The sequence below is a fragment of the Apodemus sylvaticus genome, chromosome 23 (assembly GCF_947179515.1).
Source record: "Apodemus sylvaticus chromosome 23, mApoSyl1.1, whole genome shotgun sequence".
Lineage (NCBI taxonomy): Eukaryota > Metazoa > Chordata > Mammalia > Rodentia > Muridae > Apodemus > Apodemus sylvaticus.
Genome location: NC_067494.1, coordinates 56931272 through 56954941, shown reverse-complemented (window position 1 = coordinate 56954941; position 23670 = coordinate 56931272). Strand labels below are relative to the sequence as shown.

At 38.6% G+C, this 23670-nt stretch overlaps 1 protein-coding gene across 2 annotated transcripts in view; it reads left to right on the top strand.

Moving 5' to 3' along the window:
- Positions 1-238: 238 nt before the first annotated feature.
- Positions 239-23670, top strand: part of LOC127673899 (zinc finger protein 665-like) — a 118976-nt gene continuing 95544 nt past the window's right edge. For both annotated transcript variants that reach the window (XR_007975250.1, XM_052169662.1), the window contains exons 1-2: positions 239-669; positions 1454-1613. The gene's annotated coding sequence lies outside the window, so the exon portion shown is untranslated. The remainder of the gene's footprint in view (positions 670-1453; positions 1614-23670) is intronic.

Genomic DNA, 23670 nt, shown 5'->3' with positions numbered 1-23670 from the left:
ATTTAAAGGTTAAAAATTCAATTCCAGCAGCAAGTTCTACATTTACATTATATTTACATTTCAAGAGGAGACTGGGAGGCACAGCAAGAGGCGGGGTGAGGTTACAGGAAGGCCCCAGAAAGTAAAAAAGCAAAAAGAAAAAAGCTGGGTGGACTCTACAAAAACAATTAAGTGCTGATAGTCTATAGAGGAGCTACGTCACCGGAACCAGGGTTTAGTGGGCGGGTGTGCGAGATCCGCTCCAAAGATCCAGCCCAGAGTGACAGGAAAACCCTCCATTCCCCTTCTACCCGAATGAATTTCGCGGTCCCTAACTGTCTGCTGGTTTCCCAGAGAGAGCCGGTGCCCTAGATTTCTCTGGCCCCGGGGAAACTCTCCCCAGACCCGGTTTCCCGGCTGTTGGCCTGGGAGAGGCCGCGGTCAGCAGCGCAGCGTCCGGAGCTGCAGCCCGGAGGCCCTGGCACCTCCCAGGTCGGAGCAGCCGCGGGGCTGGGGCAGAGAACAGGCGTGTTTTCCGCAGCTGCTCTAAGGACGCCGCTCTCACATCGTCCAGAAGTTTCAGGTCCTAAGAACTGGGGTTTGCTGTGGATTTTCCATTCATCCTAGAAGCTGGCAGAGCAGTTGCATTATCTGCGTTTGCTGTTGTGTCTATTACAAAGCTCCAGGAATGTAAGTTCCGTGCTTTCTAACTCCCTTCTTTTACTAATTGCTTGTTTAGAACGCCTTCGGCCCTGGTTAATAGGCATCCACATAGACAGCTTTGTATATTGCACTTATTCGAGGAAACACTGCAGATTTTATTAATGTGGAAAATGTACTTTATCGAGGACAGTCGTAACTGATGTAAGCATTATCATTTAGGAACAGACTTTTAGTGCCCATATATTTTTCATCTAAGTTGTATTCATTTTAGGAAGTACAACATTCATGAATGTGTCTTCATGTGTTGAAGTCTAGGCAAACACAATATTCCTATGTGACTGTATGAGACCACACTATTTGTATAATTAGAAAACCCACAATAGATTAAAATAACATTTTATAAAGCCTATTTTGAATAATTATAGTCACTCACCTGTAATACAAAATGGTCTTCTTTGTTGAAGGAAAGCACTCTGCCCTTACACATGTGGCCAAACAGTTGTTTGTTATTTCAGGGTTTGCTAACATTTAGTGCTGTGACTGTGGACTTCCTGTAGGAGGAGTAGGAATACCTAGACGCTGCTGAAAGGGCTTTTAGGAGAGATCTCCCTTTGGACAAGTGCAGCAGTCTGGTTTCTGTGGGTGACAATACTTTTCTTGCAGTCTCCCCAACTCCTCCCCAGGATTTGTGGTAGAATGACTCTGCATGTGTCTGAGCTGTGAGTGAATGAATCTTACATCTCACAGAGTACATTCAAATCCTTACAGGAAAAGACACATTTTTATTTGTGATATTTTCTCTCTCCCTCAGGTTGATCTGTTTGGAGGCGTCATATATATTTGTTGCATGAAAAGTTCTGGGTGGTTTCAGAAGACTCTTAGCCATATGCTGGTGTCACACTCCTCAGGCAGTCTGCTCGCCTGTGAGAGCCCTGGATAGTGAAGAGAGGAAACTGCAGCAAAGGATCCAGGTATGTTAGAGGGACTGAGGAAGAATTTGGGGGTGGGGAGGCTCAAGTGACAGTGGAAAGATAACATGGAATTGGTTTCTCCAGATTCTATTTCACTTCAATTGTTTTTAGATAATTGAACTGAGAATAATATCAACCTATTCCTCTTGTAGGTAGTAAAATACTCTCTATGTGAGAATACACAGAGACAAATATAATTTAATTGGGTTTTGTAAGTGAGGGATACTGTCCTTTCCCATTCACATCATTTATCATATCATATTAATATTAAATGTTTTCCTTATTAAAATTTTAATATGTTGTTTAGTCAGAATAATGGATGCCTCTTAGTTTTTTCTGCTCTTAGAGTTTTGGAGCATTTCGTAGTGCTTTAATTTCTCTTGTGAATATCTTCTCCATTTCCCAAAATAATGCCAGCAGGATTTTGAAAAGATTTGTTTAATCTCTGCGAGTATTAAACTCTGACTATATTGCCTTCCCATTCATCTCTGCTGTCATCTGGCTTGCTGTCAACTCTCAATGTTTTTGCACTGCTGTAATTTTAATATATTTTGAAATCACTCTTCAGTTTGATCCTTCTCTCATAATTTTTTAAATTCTTTTTGGTTTCTCATTTTATGAATTTTCAAAAGAATGTCTCTACATTTCAAAATGTCAGTATGATTTTGGTTCATATGTTTGAGTAAGAACATTTTAGCAGTATCTCAGTATTCACGTCTTTTATGTATTCTTCTGTTTTTTATTGATGTCAGCATTCCAGCGTCTTAGGGAAGACATTTTTTAAACTGTAATCTTTACTAAGTGTGAAGACTTTTATGTTGTTGCTGTTGACTTTTGAGCCACATTGTCTAGGTCTTCCTGGCCATTCTGCAACTCTTCCTAAATAAGGCTTCCCATGAACTGATAGATCCGCTGCCCCAGCATCTCTAGTGCTGGGATAAGAGGCTTGTACCACCTGGCCTTGATGACTTGTTCTGGCATTGCCCACACTGGAGAATGCTGCTTGACCTTTGAGAAGGTTGTGCATCTTCTGCTGTTGTGTGGGTGGTTTTATAGGGGGTACTATTCATTAGTAGTTTTCTATGGTGTTCATGGTTATCTTTCTCAATGGTGGCCATTGAAGTTTATGTGCATCAACATCTGTCTGTTCCCTACAGGTCTGTCACTGAGTTCTTCATGTCACTGAGTGCTCACTCACCCACTGCTGCCTCACTCCTCTGGCATCCCCCTTCTCTGGGCATTAAGCCTACACAGGCCCAAGTGCCTCCCTCCCCCTCAGCCCCCAGTGGTGTCAGATAGGGCAGTCCTCTGCTACAGATGTGACAGGAGCCATGGACCCACCATGTATACTCTTTGATTGGTAGTTTAGCTCCTGCCAGCTCTTGGAGTTCTGGTTAATTGATACTGTTTGTTCTTGTTAATAAGTTGTAGTCTCCTTCAGCTCCTTCTTTCCTTCCCCTAGCTGTTCCATTGGAGTACTCGGGCTCAATCCAGTGGTTGGCTGTAAGTATCTTCATCTGTCTTTGGTATGGGCAAAGCCTCTCAGAGCACTTTCATACCAGGCTCTTGTCTGCAATCATATCTGGGCATCAGCAGTAGTGTCCGGGTTTAGTGTCTGCAGAGGGGATGGTTCCCAAGGTGGGGTAATCTCTGCATGGCCTTTCCTTTAGTCTCTGCTCCATTTTCCCCCTGCATTTCTTTTAGACAGAATCAACTCTAGATTAGAAACTTTGAGATGGATAAGTAACCCCATTCCTCAACTGGGGGGCTTGCCTATCTACTGGAGGTGTTCTCTTCAGGTTGTATCTCCTCACTGTTAGACATTTCAGCTAATGCCTTCACCCTTGGCTCCTGAGAGGCTCTCACATCCCAGATCTCTGGTATGTTCTGATGATTTCCCCAATTCGCCACCACCCCCACTGCTACATATTCCTATTGATTCTCCTTGCCCCTGGATTTCTCTCACATCTCCTTCAATACTTGATCCTGACCCCTCCCATGTTTTTCTTCCTCCCCCACCCACAAAGGTCCCTCCCTACCTCTGGCTCTTGTGATTATTTTGTTCCTCCTTTCTAAGTGGGATTGAAGAATCCATACTTTGACCTTCCTTTTTGTTAAGCTTTATATGGTCTGTGAGTTGCATTATGGATATTCTGAGCTTTTGGGCAAATATCCACTTATCAGTAAATATATACCATATATGTGCTTTTGGGTCTGAGTTATCTCCCTCAGGGTGATATATTCTAGTTTCACCTATTTGCCTGCAAAATTTGGGACGTCCTCATTTTTAATAGCTGAGTAGTATTCCATTGTGTAAATATACTACATTCTTTGTATCCATGCTTCTGTTAAGGGACATCTGGGTTGTTTCTAGCTTCTGGAATAAGGCTGCTATGAACAGAGTTGGAGCATATGTCCTTGTGAAATAGTGCAGCATCTTTTGGATATATGCCTAGCAGTGGCATAGCTGAGTCTTCAGGTATAACTATTTCCAAATTTTCTGAGGAGCCACCAGATTGATTTCTAAAGTGTTTGTACCAGTTTGTAATCTTATCGGCAGTGGAGGAGTGTTCATCTTTTCCCACATACTTTCAAACATGTACTGTCGTTTGAGTTATGATCTTAGCCATCAGTTTGGTGTAAGGTGAAATCTCAGGGTCATTTTGATTTGTATTTCGCTGATTTAGGATGTTGAATATTTCTTTAATTGGTTTTCAGCCATTCTGTTGAGAATTCTGTTTATCTCTGTACTCCATTTTATTAATTAGCTTTTTTTGGATTTTTGGAATCTAGCTTCTTGAGTTTTTTTGTTTGTTTGTTTGTTTTTGTTTTTTGTTTTTTTTTGTATGAAGCATTATGTCATTCTTTTAATTTCAGAGTAATACTCCTTTATGTTAATGTACCATAATTTCTGTACTTATTCTTCTTTTGAGAGTCATGTAGATTGATTCCAGTTTCTGGCTATATGGATAAAGATACAATGAATGTGGTTGAGCAAGGGTCCTTGGGTAGGTTGGTGTGTCCTTTGGGAATATGCCCTAGAGCAGTATGGGTGGATCTTGAAGTAGTTTCATTACCATCAATTTGAGCAACTGCCACAATGATTTCCTTAGTTTTTGTACAGGATTTCTCTCCCTCCCACAATGGAGGAGTGTTTCCATTGCTCCACATCCTCTCCAGCATCACCTGTTAATGTAGTACTCATTTTTGCCTATTCTGACAAGTATAAAATTGGTTCCCAAAGTGGTTTTGATTTGTATTTTTCTGAAGGCTAACGGTGTTGAACATTTTTTTAAGTGTTTCTTGACTGTTAGAGTTTTGTATATTTTGAAGCCTCTGTTTAGATATGTAACCCATTTTTAAATTGGATGATTTAATTTTTTATGTCTAGTTACTTGAGTTCTCTATATATTTTGGATATTAGTTCTCTTGTTGATGTGGAATTGATAAAATCCTTATCTACTGTCTATGCTGCTGTTTCTTCCAGAGGATGGTGTCCTTTGCTTTAAGCATTTCAGTTTCCTGAGATCCCATTTATTAATTGTTGTTCATACTTTTTTCCCTTGTGATTTAAAGACTGAATTCTTCTGTGACAATATGTTCACTTTTCTTCCCCACTCTATCTTCTGTCAGAGTCATCATGTTTGGTTTTATTTTTTTTAAAGATTTATTTATTAGAATTATTTATTTATTATATGTGAGTACACTGTAGCTGTCTTCAGACACTCCAGAAGAGGGAGTCAGATCTTGTTAAGGATGGTTGTGAGCCACCATGTGGTTGCTGGGATTTGAACTCAGGACCTCTGGAAGAGCAGTCAGTGCTCTTAACCGCTGAGCCATCTCTCCAACCCATGTTTGGTTTTATATTAAGGTCTTTGATCCACTTGCACTTGAGGTTTGTGCGGGGTTACAAGTGAGGGGCCCTGCTTAGATGTTCAAATTTCATGTTACTTTTAGGCCACATTTTATGTTTAACTTGCTCTTAGACTGAACTCAGTTACTGGGAAAACCCCAACTTGTTCCAGGAACACCTCAAAATACAGTGATGAAGCTAGCAATCACTGTTCCTACAAAGCTGAAATCCTTTCTGGCTAATAGAAATGTACCAAGCTGCAATTTTCAAATGTCAAAAAATTGTGTGTGTAACTGCCAAGTTGGAAAATTTCCTACCCAGTTTAAAAGTGATAATAAGGCAAGGCTTCACCAGCTCAGGACCTTTTACACCCGTCCAGTGTGTTGGAGATGTTAGAGGTTCCAAGCTCAGGCCTGAATAAAGGACTCATTGCTTTTGCATGCATGTTCCTGGTGGTCAGTGGGAGCCTTATGATCTGGGCATCACAATAAATATGCATCCCTTTGCATTCTTCTAGATGCAGACATCCAGATAGACCTGAACCATTTGTTGAAGATGCTACCTTTTTTCATCTTGTATTTCTGGTGTCTTTGTCAAATATCAGGTGGCCCTATATATTTATGTTTATGTCTTTAATTCATTTCATTGATCAATGTTTTTTTTTTTTTTGCCAACATTTTGAGGTTTTTATACTGTAGTTTTGATGAAAACTTGAGATTGTCCCCTATAATATTTCATCAAGTCTGAGGGAAGACTCTATTTTGGGGAACTTCCCTAGATGCCCACTGATAGGACATAGCAGAGAGTGAAGAATGTGACGTACTGCACGGGTTCATATCTAAAATATTCTAATATTGTGTTTTAGTTCTGAGCCATGTACTACCCCATTCAAGTTTGCAATATGTTTCTCTTTAGCCATTTTGTAATTTTTATTTTCTTTTCACCCTGTAGAAATCTCACTGTCTTCATTGAATGTAAGGATGAGAATAGCCTTAGAAGCATGAATATTAGGAGGTTGATTTGTGGTTTGAATAGCATTGCTCCCCATTCTCTCATGTATTTGATTTCTAAGTCTTCAGGACGTCAAAATATTTTCTGTATATTAGTTGCTGGAGAATCACTGGAGACAGTGTATTACTGGGGCTGAATCTGAAGAAAAAAGGCCTTTACACAGCTTAGTACTGAGTTTCGACTTAGTGATGATGGTTGAGAATGTGATCTTTCTATTACACCATGTTTGCTTCCTGTCAGGCCTCCCTCTCATGATACAATCACTATTAGCCAATGTAATGCATTTCTTTTTAAGTTGTTGTGGTCATGGAGCATTATGAAAGAAAGAGATGAGAAGGGATTGCACTAAGCCATTTGATGATAGAATTGGAGGCTCTTTTTGGGCAGATAATTCATGTCACATTCTGAAAACAGGTCAGTAACATGTAGTATGGTATTTGTGATGGTTTCAGTATGCTTGACCCCTGAGGAGTGGCACTAGGAGGCATGGCTCTTTTGGAGGAAGTGTTTCTCCATGAAGGCGGGCTTTGAGGTCTCCTGGTGCTCAGGCTCCACCCAGTTTGTAAGACAGTCTCCTCCAGATGCCTTTAGATCAAGATGTAAACTCTTGGCTCCTCCTGCATCAAGTCTGCCTTCACAATGCCATGCTTCCTGCCATGATGATACTGTCTAAGCTTCTAGAACTGTAAGCCAGTCCCAATTAAATGTTTGCCTTTATAAGAGTTACCTCAGCTGGGTTGTCACATTCTCTATATTTGTAAGATTTGTTCCTTGTGTGATTATTAGAACAGGACGATGTAGAAAGAATTTTTCCATATTCATTACATCCGTAAACTTTCTTTCCTGTATAGGTTCTATAATGGTATTCATGGTGGGACAGTGTATAAATTGACATAGTACTTTGGTTACATCCATAAAGTCTCCCTCCTCCATTAATTATCTTATGTTTTCTAAGACCCGAGCAGCACATAAAGCATTTGTCACAATCACAACATTTGTATGTATTCTTTCCAGTGTTCATCCTGTAATGGCTTTCAAAGTCTCATGCATGGTAAACGCACTCACTACATTTTGTTCATTTTAGAAATATTTTTCATAGAAGATTTTATAATATACTTAGAGTTATGACAAATGCAGAAAGGACTGGCTACGTTTTATACATTTACAGGGTTTCTCTCTAGTACGAGCTCTCTAATGTCTATTCAAGCTTGAGTACATCTGCAAGCATTTTCCACTAGTCCTGCATTTGTGCACTATCCATTATTTGTTCATTTCAGTATGAGTTTATGTTTAGAATCAAAAACCTTTTCCGGCTCTGTACTGTTGTGTTCTTTCTTTCCTATGTGGATTCACTGATTTAGAAGACAGATGGATGAGACATTTAAACAGTTTGCACAGTCTTTGTATTTCCACATTTCTCTTGTGTGCCAAGGGTTATGCCTCTTCAGGTTTAGTGGTTCCACAGTATCTTAGTCAGTGCTTCTATTTCTGCACAAAACATCATGACCAAGAAGCAAGTTGGGGAGGAAAGGGTTTATTATCTTGCACTTCCACACTGCTGTTAATCACCAAAGGAAGTCGGGACTGGAACTCAAGCCCATCAGGAAGCAGGAGCTGATACAGAGGTCATGGAGGGATGTTACTTACTGGCTTGCTTCCCCAGGCTTGCTCACCTTGCTTTGTTATAGAACCCAAGAATACCAGCCTAGGAATAGCACCTCCCACAATGGGCCCTCTCCACTTGATCACTAATTGAGAAAATGCCTTACAGCTGGATCTCATGGAGACATTTCCTCAACTGAAACTCCTTTCTTTGTGGTAACTCCAGCTTGTGTCAAGCTGACACACAAAACTAGCCAGTACAACTAAAGAGTTTGTATGTGGGTAATTTTATAAGGTGTTCTTCAGGAGAATTTATAAACCAGTTTCCCACACTTGTTAGGTTTATAAGATTTCTCTTAGGTGCTTACATGCTCATGGACAATGTGCTTTGTACCTTGATCTAAGACTTTCTCATATTTAAGACATGTATGATGATTCTGTGAAAATAAAGCAATTAGGGATGACAGGGATTAATGCAGGAGTAACAGATTCAATAACCAATGCTTCCCAGAGATTTCTAGAAAGATAAATTAGCAATTCCCAAAGACAGATCTCTCAACAGAGGACTGTCCTGTTTCACAGTCATTAAAGGGATGCTCAGAAAAACCTCACATATGATCTATATCATGAGAAAGAAAATGATAATGGACTTCTAATTTAGTTAAGCACTGTACCGTGCAGTAGGTAGGTCAGAAAGGTGATGCAGCAATACAGTACTTTCAGAAAGAAACTCTATAAAGAACCATATAAACAGGTTTATTTAATTTCTTACATTTTAAGAGTCAGAAATCTGCCTCTGGAATTCTCCTATACTCTTGCACTGAGGCTTTCCAGAACCAGGGGCCACTCCTCCATTCTTTTTGGACATCATTTAATTTGTGGATTATGTCTTGGGTATTCAAAGTTTCTAGGCTAATATCCACTTATCAGTGAGTGCATACCATGATTGATCTTTTGAGACTGGGTTACCTCACTTAGTATGATGTTCTCCAGCTCCATCCATTTGCCTAAAAATTTCATGAATTCATTGTTTCTAATGGCTGAATAGTACTCCATTGTGTAAATATACCACATTTTTAGTATCCATTCCTCCGTTGAAGGACACCTAGGTTCTTTCCAGCTTCTGGCTACTACAAATAGGGCTGCTATGAACATAGTGGAGCATGTGTCCTTATTGCATGCTGAAGAATCCTCTGGATATATGCCCAGTAGTGGTATAACAGGGTCCTCAGGAAGTGTCATGTCCAGTTTTCTGAGGAACCGCCAGACTGATTTCCAAAGTGGTTGCACCATCTTGCAATCCTACCAGCAGTGGAGGAGTGTTCCTCTTTCTCCACATCCTCGCCAACACCTGCTGTCTCCTGAGTTTTTGACCTTAGCCATTCTGACTGGTGTGAGGTGAAATCTCAGGGTTGTTTTGATTTGCATTTCCCTAATGATTAATGATGTTGAACATTTCTTAAGGTGTTTCTCAGCTCTCCGAAGTTCTTCATGTGAAAATTCTTTGTTTAGCTCCGTACCCCACTTTTTAGTGGGGTTATTTGGTTCTCTGGGTTCTACTTTCTTGAGTTCTTTGTATATATTAGATATTAGCCCTCTGTTGGATTTAGGGTTGGTGAAGATCCTTTCCCAATCTGTTGGTTGACGTTTTGTCCTTTTGACAGTGTCCTTTGCCTTACAGAAACTTTATAGTTTTATGAAGTCCCATTTGTCAATTCTTGATCTTAGAGCATAAGCTATTGGTGTTCTTTTTTTTTTTTGGTTTTTTTCGAGACAAGGTTTCTCTGTATAGCCCTGGCTGTCCTGGAACTCACTTTGTAGACCAGGCTGGCCTCGAACTCAGAAATCCGCCTGCCTCTGCCTCCCAGAGTGCTGGGATTACAGGAATGCGCCACCACCGCCCAGCCCTATTGGTGTTCTATTCAGGAACTTTTCCCCTGTGCCCATGTCCTCCAGAGTCTTCCCCAGTTTCTTTTCGATTAGTTTCAGTGTGTCAGTTTTTATGTGGAGGTCCTTGATCCATTTGGAGCTGAGCTTAGTACAAAGAGACAAGAATGGATCGATTCACATTCTTCTGCATGCTGACCTCCAATTGAACCAGCACCATTTGTTGAAAAGACTATCTTTTTTCCACTGGATGCTTTCAGCTCCTTTGTCAAAGACCAAGTGACCATAGGTGCGTTGGTTCATTTCTGGGTCTTCAATCCTATTCCATTGATCCGCTTGCCTGATATTGTAGCAATACCATGCAGTTTTTATCACTATTGCTCTGTAGTAGAGTTTAAAGTCTGGGATACTGAATCCCCCTGAAGTTCTTTTACTGTTGACAATAGTTTTAGCTATCCTCGGTTTTTTGTTATTCCAGATGAATTTGAGAATTGCTCTTTCTAGCTCTATGAAGAACTGGGTTGGGATTTTGATGGGAATAGTATTGAATCTGTAGATTACCTTTGGCAAGATGGCCATTTTAACTATATTAATCCTGCCAATCCACAAGCATGGAAAGTTTTTCCATTTTCTGAGATCTTCTTCGATTTCCTTCTTCAGAGATCTGAAGTTCTTGTCATATAGGTCTTTCACTTGTTTGGTTAGAGTCACCCCAAGATACTTTATGCTGTTTGTAGCTATTGTGAAGGGGGTTATTTCCCTAATTTCTTTCTCAGTCTGCTTATCCTTTGAATATATAAAGGCTACTGATTTGCTTGCGTTTTGTGGCCAGCCACTTTGCTGAAGTTGTTTATCAGCTGTAGGAGTTCTCTAGTAGAGTTTTTAGGGTCACTTAAGTATACGATCATATCATCTGCAAATAGTGATAGTTTGACTTCTTCCTTTCCAATTTGTATCCCTTTAACCTCCTTATGTTGTCTAATTGCTCTAGCTAGGACTTCAAGAACTATATTGAAAAGATATGGAGAGAGGGGGCAGCCTTGTCTAGTCCCTGATTTTAGTGGGATTGCTTCAAGTTTCTCTCCATTTAGTTTGATGTTGGCTACTGGTTTGCTATATATTGCTTTTACAATGTTTAGATATGGGCCTTGAATTCCCGTCCTTTCTAAGACTTTTAGCATGAAAGGATGCTGAGTTTTGTCAAATGCTTTTTCAGCATCTAATGCAATGATCATGTGGTTTTTTCTTTGAGTTTGTTTATGTAGTGCATAGCATTTATGGATTTCCTTATATTGAACCATTCCTGCATCCCTGGGATGAGCCCTACTTGATCATGGTGGATGATGTTTTGATGTGTTCTTGGATTCAGTGGGCAAGAATTTTATTTAGTATTTTTGCATCGATATTCATAAGGGAAATTGGCCTGAAATTCTCTTTCTTAGTTGGATCTTTGTGTGGTTTTGGTATCAGCGTAATAGTGGCTTCGAAGAAGGAGTTGGGTAATGTTCCTTCTGTTTCTATTTGGTGGAAAAGTTTGAAGAGTATTGGTGTTAAGTCTTCTTTGAAGGTCTGATAGAATTCTGCACTGAAACCATCTGGTCCTGTGCTTTTTTTGGTTGGAAGCCTATCTATGACCCCTTCTATTTCTTTAGGGGTTATGGGTATGTTTAGATGGTCTATTTGATCCTAGTTTAATTTTGGTAATTGGTATCTGTCTAAGAAAATGTCCATTTCCTCCAGATTCTCCAGTTGTGTTGAGTACAGGTTTTTGTAGTAGGATCTGATGATTTTTTGAATTTCCTCGGTTTCTGTTGTAATATCTCTGTTTTCATTTCTAATTTCGTTAATTTGGATACTTTCTCTGTGCCCTTTGGTTAGTCTGGCTAAGGGTTTATCTATCTTGTTGATTTTTTTCAAAGAACCAGCTTTTGGTCTTGTTGATTCTTTGTATGGTTCTCTTGGTTTCTACTTGATTGATTTCAGCCCTGAGTTTGATGATTTCCTGTCTTCTCCTACTCCTGGGTGAATTAGCTTCTTCTTGTTCCAGGGTTTTCAGTTGTTCCGTTAATCTTCTAGAGTAAGCTCTCTCCAATTTCTTTTTGGAGGCACTCAAAGCTATGAGTTTTCCTCTTAGCACTGCTTTCATTGTGTCCCATAGATTTGTGTATGTTGTGCCTTCATTTTCATTAAATTCGAAGAAATCCTTGATTTCTTTATTTCTTCCTTGACCAAGGTATCATTAAGTAGAGTATTTTTCAGTTTCCATGTGTATGTGGGCTTTCTGTTGTTTTTACTGTTACTAAAGACCACTTGTACTCCATAATGATCTGATAGGAGGCATGGGATTATTTCAATCTTCTTATATTTGTTGAGGTCTGTCTTGTGACCAACTATATGATCTATTTTAGTGAAGGTACCATGAGGTGCTGAGAAAAAGGTAAATTCTTTTGCTTTGGGATAAAAAGTTCTATATATATATATATATATATATATATATCTGTTAACTCCAATTGGTTCAAAGCTTCAATTAGTTTCATTGTCTCCCTGTTTAGTTTCTGTTTGCCTGATCGGTCCATTGGTGAAAGTGGAGTGTTGAAGTCACCCACAATTATTGTGTTAGGTGCAATGTGTACTTTGAGCTTTAGTAAAGTTTCTTTTATGAATGAGGGCGCCCTTGTATTTGGGGCATAGATGTTCAGGATTGAGAGTTCTTCTTGTTGGATTTTTCCTTTGATCAGCAAGTAGTGACCTTCCATGTCTCTTTTGATGACATTAGGTTGAAAGTCAATTTTATCTGAAATTAGAATGGCAACGCCGGCTTGTTTCCTGGGACCATTTGCTTGTAGAATTGTCTTCCAGCCTTGTACTCTAAGGTAGTTTTTGTCTTTGACATTGAGGTGTATTTCCTGTATGCAGCAAAATGTAGGGTCCTGTTTACGTAACCAGTCTGTTAGTCTCTGTCTTTTTATTGAGGAATTGAGTCCATTGATGTTAAGAGATATCAAGGAGTAGTGGTTATTGCTTCCTAACATTTTTGATTTTAATTTTATACGTGTGTGGTTATCCTCTTTGGGTTTGATGAAAGAAGCTTAATATCCTGCTCTTTCCAGGGTATAGTTTCCCTCTTTGTAATGGTGCTTTCCCCCTATTATCCTTTGTAGGGCTGGGGTTGTAGAAAGATATTGTGTAAATTTGGTTTTGTCATGGAATATCTTGGTTTCTCCATCTATAGTAATTGAGAGTTTCGCTGGGTATAGTAGTCTCTGCTGGCATTTGTGTTCTCTTAGAGTCTGCATGAGCTCCACCCAGGATCTTCTAGCTTTCATGGTCTCTGGTGAGAAATCTGGTGTAATTCTGATAGGTCTTCCTTTATATGTTACTTGCCCTTTTTCTCTTACTGCCCTAAGTATTCTTTCTTTGTTTAGTACATTTGGCGTTTTGATTATTATGTGATGGGAGGTATTTCTGTTCTGGTCCAGTCTGTTTGGAGTTCTGTAGGCTTCTTGTATATTCATGGGCATCTCTCTCTTTAGGTTAGGGAAGTTTTCTTCCATAATTTTGTTGAACATATTTGCTGGCCCTTTAAGTTGTAAATCTTCACTCTCATCAATACCTATAATCCTTAGATTTGGCTTTCTCATTGTGTCCTGGATTTCCGGGATAATTTGGGTTACAAGCTTTTTGCATTTTGCATTTTCTTTAACTGTTGAGTCCATGGTATCTTCGGCATCTGAGATTCTTTCTTCTATCTCTTGTATTCTGTTGTTGATATGGTCCCTGCTTTCTTCCCAAGGTTTTCTATCTCCAAAGTTGTCTCCCTTTGTGCTTTCTTAGTTGTTTCTACTTCTGTTTTTAGATCCTGGAAATTTTTGCTCAGTTCTGTCATTTGCTTGTTTGTGTTTTCCTCTAATTCTTTAAGCGATTTTTGTGTTTCCTCTTTCATGACTCCTGCCTGTTGATCAAGGTTCTCCTATATTTCTTTAAGTGATTTTTGCGTTTCCTCCTTATTGGCTTTTGTATTCTCCTGGATTTCTTTCAATGATTTTTGTGTTTCCCTTGTAAGGGCTTCTAATTTTTGATCCATTTTCTCCTGAATTTCTTTAAGTATGTCCTTCATGTGTTCCTGTACCAGCATCATGACCAGTGATTTTAAATCCAAATCTTGTTTTACTGGTGTGTTGGGGTATCCAGGACTTGCTATTGTTGGAGAGTTGGGTTCAGATGCTGCCATAATGCCTTGGTTTCTGTTAGTAACGTTCCTACATTTGCCTTTAGCCATCTGGTTCTCCCAGGAGTTAGATGGTCTTATTGTCACTGGCTGGTGCTTCCACCTACTATGGATCTTTAAGATTATCTCTGCACCACTGGATGACTGGGTTTCTTCTGGCACAGATTACTGATATGCTGGCTTCCTCTTTTGTGCCTTTGGAGCCCTTCTCAGTCTTGCCTCAAGCAATGCTATACTTAGGTTGTCAAGGTCAACCAGGTGTTCTCTGTCTGCTCTATTATGGAGGGAAGAAGTTGTGGTGGGGGTCACTCCCTCTGTTGATTCTCACATAGGACACAGGTCCTGCGATGGACTGGCTTGCAGATGAACCGCCTATGTGCTCAGTTCCTGAGTGCAGGCAGACCCCTGGCGGTTTGCACCACCAGAAATCTAAAGCTCAGGGTGATACAGTACCTAGTGATCCTTTGTGTCCCTGCAGACAGCAAATATGGCTGTGGGGCTTCTCTCCTTCCACAGCTTCCTGGGCAGGACAGTGCCCTGAGCCGGGGCGGGCTGGCAGACAAAAGCGGCCTATGTGCTCAGTTCCTGAGTGCAGGCAGACCCCTGGCGGTTTGCAGCACCAGAAATCTAAAGCTCAATGTGTTACAGTACCTAGTGATCCTTTTGTGTCCCTGCAGACAGCAAATATGCTAGAATCATTTCTAATGAGATGGAATGTAGCAGAAGCAATTTTTTTATTTTTAATAAATTAATTTTACATCCCAATCATAGTTTCCCTCTGCCCTCTGTTACATCAGGTCCCCACCATTCTCCTCTCTACACTCCCTTTCTCCTTAGAAGAAGCTCAGGAAAAGGGAGGCCTCCTACAAACACCAACTTATCTCAGCATACCAAGTTGTCATATGAGCTCTAAGTTGTGGTTAGGCAAACAGCCCATTTAGGGAAAAAAGATTGAAATGCAAGCAAGAGAGTCATATTCTGCTCCTGGTGCTGATGTTAAGAGTCCCACATGAAGACTGAGCTACACACTGTTAGACAGGTTAAGAGGACCATTGTAGTTAAGCTCCCTGTTTTGTGGCTCAGTCACTGTTAGGCCCTGTGTTTCCAGGTTAGCTGCTTGTGTATGATTTCTAGTGGTATCCTTGACCACTCTGGCTCCATTGATTCTTCCCTTTTTCCATAAAATTCCCCAAGTTCTATGTAGTGTTTGGCTCTGAGCCTTATCCTTTGCTGCTATCAGTTACTGGGTAAATCCTCTCAGATGACAGTTTCGCTAGGCTCATGTCTGCAAATGTAGAAGAAAATCCTTAACAGTGTCCGGGATAGAGTCACATGGCATGGGTCTCAAACTGTGCCAGTCCTTGTTTGGCCGTCCCCTCAATTTGTGAGTTGAAGTGGGACAGTCCTGCCTTGGTGGGTGAGTGGTTCTCTTAGGAGGACCAGCAGAGTGACTGGGAAAGTAAAAATTGGGTTGGACACTCCAAAAGTAATTAATAAAGAGAAAGGGCTAGGTTTGAAAGGGTTTATAGGAACCACATGACCAGAAACAGAGGTGCAGTGAGCAGCTCTACAAGGAAATGCATCTTTCCCTTCCTTTCCTGGTGGCTTATCTGGTCTTGGTTCTCTTGGGAAACATAGACACTCTCAGACTGTTTCCCAACTGCAGTTCTGAGAAAGTGATTCACAGGCATAGATGGAAGAACTGCAGCCTCATGGCCCTGGAATCTCTGAGGTCTGAGGAGCTAGGTGGGTGGGAAATGAGCTTGACGTGATCATGGGAATGGTTTCCACAGGATGAGGATATGTGCAGAAAAGGTGTATCTTTCTTTGTTTTATCTTCATGTCTTTTTTTGGTAGTCCTGTCTGTCTTGGAACTGTGTAGAATCTCCAATCTGTGATTAGGGGGATATATGGGGTGTTAATACTATGGAGTAGCATCAGGAAACCTTCTAAAGAGGGCAGAGATGTTACTCTATGATACTGGACCCGATATTGACACAATTAAAAGGGTCTATAGACATAATGCAGAATGCAACTGAAGACATGAAAAATATCCAGTCTTCTTTTATATCTTTTATTTGAGTGGGGGTCCTCTGAATCAAGCTAAAGTTACCTGTCTGAACATGGGTGGGAAACTCCTTATTGGCTCTGTCTCTTAAAAAATGGTAGCTTTCACATTCTCCTGTGAACTGTCAGTAGACATTTAGGGAAGGTCCAAAAATTAAAGGCCCCTTTTCTCAGCCTTGATAAAACATTTTTGGTCCCAATCTCATCAGGAATTAGTGGTGCAGATAAACTCAAATGTATATTCAGGCCAAAAGTATTTTCACTGCGTTCTTCCCCATTTTCTGGCTCTGGCCTTTCTATTTTTCTGTGAAGCATCTGCAGGAAGAGGAACTTTGATTCAGGTAACAACTAATCCTGACACCAGGAGTCTGTACAGATTTTTGGAGTCCCACAGTGGTTAGTAAACAGTCACCAATTACCTAAGTTCCCCAACTCTTATCTTTGCATTATCATCATTGATATAGCCATGCTGCAATTTTTGCACATTAACATTTAATCCTTTGTTAACTAGAAAACAAGACTCTCTTGTAGTATCTAATTTCTATTTTTGATTGTCAAGTACTACTAGTATTAACTGTAACCTAAATGACTGAACACATATGTGGGTGATTTTCCTTGATTCAACTATGTACAGAACATTAATTCAGTTTTTTTTTTGATGTGGGAATATCCACTTCTTCCTATTTCTCTTGCTGTAACTGGAAAGTGTATTCATTCCCTGGCATTAGAGTTACGTTCTTTGGGATTGCAATATATGCTAAACCTATTGGAATATTCAGCCTCATAAACTAAACAATTACTGGATTCTCTGACTTTACATTGGTAGACAGCTGTCTTTTAGTGTAGTTAGAATCTTCTAAGACACTATAATAAGTGTTCTTCCTCTGTGTGTGTTTGTATATGTATGTGTATATGTTTGTGTTTGTGTGTATGTACATTCATATACGCACGCATTTATGCAAACCAGGATCATGCATTCCTTTTCTTTTCTTCAAATAACCACATTAAGTTAATGTCTGAAAAGATTGTTATTATTTTCATATGGCCCATCATAAACTGCTATGCTCTTTCTGATGCAGTTGTGATTAGACTAGGTATACCTATATAAAACAGGAAACACTTCCCATTCTTAGTTCCATCATCTCTTCATATCTGCAAAGTCACTACTATTTTTTAATTTTCACTTTTACTAGATCTACATTTTCATCTCATTCAATAAAATCTGAATACATGTTTCCCTTCTTGTACTCCTCCCAGTTCTGTCCCACCTCCTCTCCCAATTGAGATCCATGCCCTTTCTTTATCTTCATTATAAATGAACAGGCTTCTAATAGCTAATAATAAAGCACATCAAAATATGATATATGATAAAAGAAAAAAATATCATATCTAAGCTTGTCAGACCAACCTAACAGAACAATGAAAGAGGCCAAAGAGTAATCACAAGCATCATAGTGCCACTCATTGATACTTTAAGGATTTCCATAAATATAGGAAACAGAAAGCTGTAGTGTATATGCAAAAAACCTGGTAGAAACCCATGTAGGCCCTGTGAGTGCTGCTTCAATCTGTGTGAGTTGATGTTAGCTTCACTCAATTTTTTTGAAAGGTCTTCTTTTCAAGTGTTCTCTGTTTCCTTTTTCATGAGGACTCCTTCTGCCTCTTCTTTGTGAACAGCTGGATATAGTTCATTTAGAGTTTTGTGGTTGTCTCTTGTTTTTCTTAATGTCTGGATGTATGGTTTTTTAATTTTTCCTGTTTACTTTAATTGCAACCTGTCCACTGAAAACTAAATAAGGAACTGATGTATGAGTATAGCAGAACATCATTAGGCATCATTTTACCATTACTTTTCTTTCCTTTATGGGAGTAGTATTTACTTTGACCTTACACCTCTAGGCTATCTAGTCTTTGGTTGGTGATCCCCCAAGCAGTGTGATGGATGAATTCTATCTCATTGAGTGGGCCTTAAGTCAGATCAGACATATAGCTTGGTTACTCTGACAAGTCTTGTGTCATCATTTCCCTAGCATATTTACAAACAAGACAGATTGTAGTTTAACCTGTTATGGTTGAGTTTGGTATTACGTATCTGTTTTGTAAACTTGTCATGTATCTTTCAGTGTCCCAAATAGATCTTGAGTGTTGATTGATGATTCTGTGTAGAAACCAACTTAGCCTCTCCATGTTCAGTAAATTGTTTGGGTCTTCCTTTCATAAGTAACTCTTCCTCATTTAAAATGGGCTCAGTTCCTTGTCAAATGTCCAAAACTTAATTTCCAGAGAGCTGTTGCTAATCTCAATTCATAGCATGTGCACATACAGAGTACTGTATACATGTTGAAAATACTGGTACCTATCATGTGAAACTCAAACTCCAAAGAAAAATTTAATAATGATGAAAGTGCAAATGAGATGTAAGAATTCTTTTGCCATATTCTCTTTCCCTAGAAATGACTCTATAGCAATCATTCTCAGTCTTCCTAAGGCTGTACCACTTTAGTCCTGCAACCTTTATTTCATTTCCAGGTATGTATATGTGTATACGTATGGATGTGAGCAGCCATACAGGAAATCGATAGAGAAGGGATGTTTCAGTTCTTAACGCCATCGGAAATGTGTGTTTTCCAATGATGTGAGAAAAAAATCACTGTGAAAGGTCATTCAACCCACACCTCACTCCTAGAATCAAAGCTCACAGGTTGGGAGAAGCTGTTCTAGAGTCTCCTAAAATGTATTATTTATTACTGTGCATGATAATAATGACACCGCCTTCCTTTTCTTCTTGTTATTTTGTCTTTATATCAATAGATTTTTGTTAAATTTAGCCTCTTGTAAAATCAGGAAAATTAGTATCTCTAAGTTTATTTTCTGGATCTTCTACCTTTGAGGGTTTTTGTAGTTTCTGTAGATTCTATTCTTCTAATGACCACATTTGTCATTTCTTAAAATGATGTGTCAGGACTTCAATAAAAATTTCTTAGTATCTCAGAAGAGTTTTAAATCTGTTTTTAATGAGTTCCCATTGATATCACCTGTGTCCTTTCTTTAAGCCAGTTCTCTTTTGTTTTTACTACTATAATTTTAATGAATTTAGAAATCTTGTTTTGCTCTTCTGAAAGCTTTTTTTAATTCAGTAGTTTCTCAAATTTTCATATAGACTCAGCATTTTGTTATACTTTGCAGTATAACAGAAAGACCTGTGTCAATGTTTAGATTTCACTTATGTATTCTTCAGTATTCCATTTATTTTTCTGTTCACATGCTTGTTGGTGAATGATTAATTCCCTTCTTAGGAGAATGTATATAATTACTCATTTCATACTGAACTACGTGTATAATATAGTTGAATCTCATATAGATTGTTACTTCTATGGTTGTTGAAATGGTTGTGCACTGGCTGGCATGGTGTCTGAAGTAACTTGGATGAAACTGACATACTATCTCTATTTTCTATCTTTAGTCTGCTGTATTTATTGTTGTAGAGGACCTTGAATGTGGACGCTGACATATTGGAGCGGGGATTTCAGTTCAAATTAGGTGGACATTTTTTCATGCTTTACAGCATGGAGCATTTTTAATATATGCTTTTTTCCATTATAACAGTCTTTTAGCACAATCTTTACAAATCATATGCTTCTTCATTGAACTCTTTATTACTTATTTGCACCATGCCCCTTTTGTTTATGTTTTGCACATTCTGTGTACTGTATCACACCATGAAAAGCAAGAGAGTATCTGCTCTATGGGTTTTTTTCATAATTTTGATATTTACTCTTTTGAATATTTTAAACTGCTCATTCTTTTTATCAGATAACTCTTCTAGGAATCACAGATTGTGAATCATTAGATAGTAGGAAAAATTAAGTCATGTTCATATTTCTTATCTGAATATATAATGTCCCTGTGACCTTTGGTTGATGAGATTGCCTGTTAGGTAATATACTTGTGTTAGTTTAGTGACATCCACATGGTCAGTACTCTGGTTGTCTTTTGGTATCTGCTACTCTATTGCCTGTATATCTGCCATGCTGAGATTCCCATTTCTGGTTATCATTTGGTTCTGTATGTATCTGGATTCACAGTTGAGATGATATAAGCTCTGCCCTATATAGCTGGGAATGCTCTTTGTACTCCATGTTCTTCCATGTAAAATTAGTTTTCTCCTGAGTATTTTCATGAAAATTCTGCAATATATTGTGTGTTCCATAGATAACCTCCCTATTGTTCTGCTAGCCCAATGTTTGTGCCCACTTGTGTTGTTTCCTGGGGTTTAAACCAGCCCATATAGATTTTGTCTTCATGGTTATACAATGAGGACTCACTTATTCACCATATGTCACTCATCAAGAGCCCCTGAAATAACTGTTGCCCACTGCATAGAAATGTTCTCTGAGACAGGCTGAAAGCAGCACCAGGTTCTGTTTTGAACAGAAGTAGGTAAAGAAACTCTGTTTGTACATGTAGCAAACTGTTGGCCTACTCTGATCCATTTAATCTTTTGGCCAGGATTTCAGTAAATTTTATATATTTTGTGCTCTGGAGTTTGCCAAAAATTTAAACAGAAAGCATTTCATTATAAAGAAAACAGAATTTCACAATTACTGTGTTTTTGTAAACCAGGAAAATAAATATCAAGTTGTGACCCAAGAAAGAACTTTTTTGTACAAGGCTGAAACAAGTATCAGCCAATTTATATAGAAATCTGTTCAATTAGTGTTTTATATCCTTCAGTCCCTTCTTACAAACCTTCCTCCACATTCTAGCAATCCAAAGTGGCATACATTCTGAGTATCTTAAGTTTGTGTAATACAGTTTGCTGAAAAATCTCATATGCAGAAAGGTTTTCCTCATGAACAAAATGTACCATATGCCATTTATAGTCATATGAGAATATTCGATTCGGACAAGACAAAGTTGGACACCATCCACCCTGTTACTGTCCTTTCCCGGCACCTGGCATGGTCCAGTCTACATCAGTTTACAGACACACCAGACCAGGCTGCAGTATAATGTGGGACTTGGGGTCCACATCTGGCTGAGGTCACTGATGATGCTTCTCCCCCCGTACCTGGCATGGCGCATTTTTGCTCTAGGGATGCTATGAACAAGGCATCTGTGGTATTCAGAAACACTGTGGTAAGTTTTAGTGGTCTGCTGTGTGTTCATGCTCATCTGGTTGATATATAAAACACCAAGTTATTTGAGCTTGAGACTTATGACTTATGTCAAGGATTATCAGATCTGACCTTTCTCATGGAATTTTTATACTTATTAAAGTTGAGAATTATATTATAATTTGGAATAAGATTCTATCATATATCTACTTATCCTTTTGCATTAAGACATTTTGCTTTCCTCCTATAACTGGGTAAGAATTGGTCCACTATACTAAGTTATTGTGGACATAGTGGACATCCTGTCTCTTTCCTAGGAGACTGGATTTCTCCCAGTTTGGCTTATTTTGTAAAATGTTAAGATTTGGCATTATAACTACTCCTTAGGTATATGTTCATCCTATTCTGAGATTTGGGAAAACATGATACTGACCAAATGTTAAGTTTTTCCATAGGCCTTTTATGGATGTATGCATACAAGCATATTTTTTGTATCAATCTCTAGATATTTTCAGTCTTATATTGATATATCTGTAAATATTGAAATAGCCTTGTATCCCTTTAGTACAAATGTTCCTTCACACATTTGTAGTTTCTGCAAATCTCCAAATAGACATTTTTCAGTTTGCACTAGTTTCCATTCCCACCGGGAGTTATATTAAGGATGTACTTTGCCTTTCCTGAACTTTGTTTTTGGCTTTTGATTTTTTTTTTTTATTTTGGCCAGAAATACTACAATTACTTGTTTAGACAAGTATAACAGCAAATGGCAGTCATTCCTATCTTGTATCTGGAATGATGAGTTTAAAATGATGCCCCCCCATTCTTGGCTATATTTGTTTTTGTTTTGTTATTTTTATTTCCTTTTATGTGTGTGGCTCTTTTCACCTAATGTATTTCTGTTGAAAACATGTGTCTGCTTCCTGTGGAGATCACATGGAGCATTCGATTATCTGGCAGTAAAATGAAAACTAGTTGTGAACCAGGATACTGGTGCTAGTATTCAAACCCAGGTATTCTTGAATATCTATAACTATTCTTCCCTATTGCATCATCTCTCCAGCCACTAATTTGTTTTCTTCCTGCTAAGCAATCTAGCTGGCTAGGGGCTAGTGTGAGATTGAATATCTTTTGGGTTCTAGTTTGTGAGTCCCTCAAGAACAAGTTATATGGACATATTTCTAAACATTTTGGTGGGCTCTTGAAGTCTTTTAAGCTACAGTTAGTGAGATATTATTCCAGTTTACATAGAAAAGTGATGATTCAAGTTTTAAATTCTGTATTTATCAATATTAAGAAGGCATTTTCAATCAAACAGGATTCTGCTGGTTTTTCTGGATATGTGTGAAATCACAGCATCATTGAAAAGTAGAGTTAAATATTTTGCTTTATACAGTATCTCTATGATTCACCATTTTTCCATCATTTTTGTAGCTTGTTCTTTTATTGTTATTATTGTTGTTGTTACATGTGTATGAATATTTGTTTTTCATGGATGTCTGAGCACCTCCCATGCACTATGTATACAGAGGGTAAAAGAGGGCATGGAATATCTTGGAAATAGAGTTATACTTTTGAGCTGCCATTTGGTTGTTGGCATAGAACCCTTGTCCCCTGGAAGAACAGCTTGTCCTCCTAATCACTATCCATTATTCCTTTCCCCTGTAGCTAAGTTATAAGAATATTAAGTACAGTTGAGAAGAATGTGACACTAGCTACAGTGTCAGTTCAATAATGTACATTTTCTTTCTTTCTGAACTAGAAACTAAGATTGAGAAATACACTTCTTGTTTTGTAGGCATGTGTTTAATCTCTTAAAACTTCTACTACAAATTTTATAGCAAAGTCTCTTTGAATATTGGTAGCTAAAATGCTGTTCTTACTGAAGATATATTTCTTAAGGTTTTTAATGCAGAAGGTTTTTAGGCATTGTAGCTGCTGAATTATGGTTCAGACTCTTTTACTTTCTTTAATTGGGATCGTGCTTCCTCCAGTTTTACTTGATGATTCCTTCCTACTTCTCACATATTCATTATTCCTCACATGAACTTTACTATCACCTTTGTCCTCATGGATAATTCATGTATGATTCTTTTGTGCGGATTTTCATTTGTTCAGGGTGTACGTAGATCTTTATATGAAAAATATGTCCTATTTTTACTATATTCTTTTTTTTAACTTTCTTTTTTATTGATATATTTTTTATTTCACATTTCAAATGATTTCCCCTTTTCTGGGTCCCCACTCCCCGCAAGTCCCATAAGCCCTCTTCCTTCCCCCTGTTCCTCCATC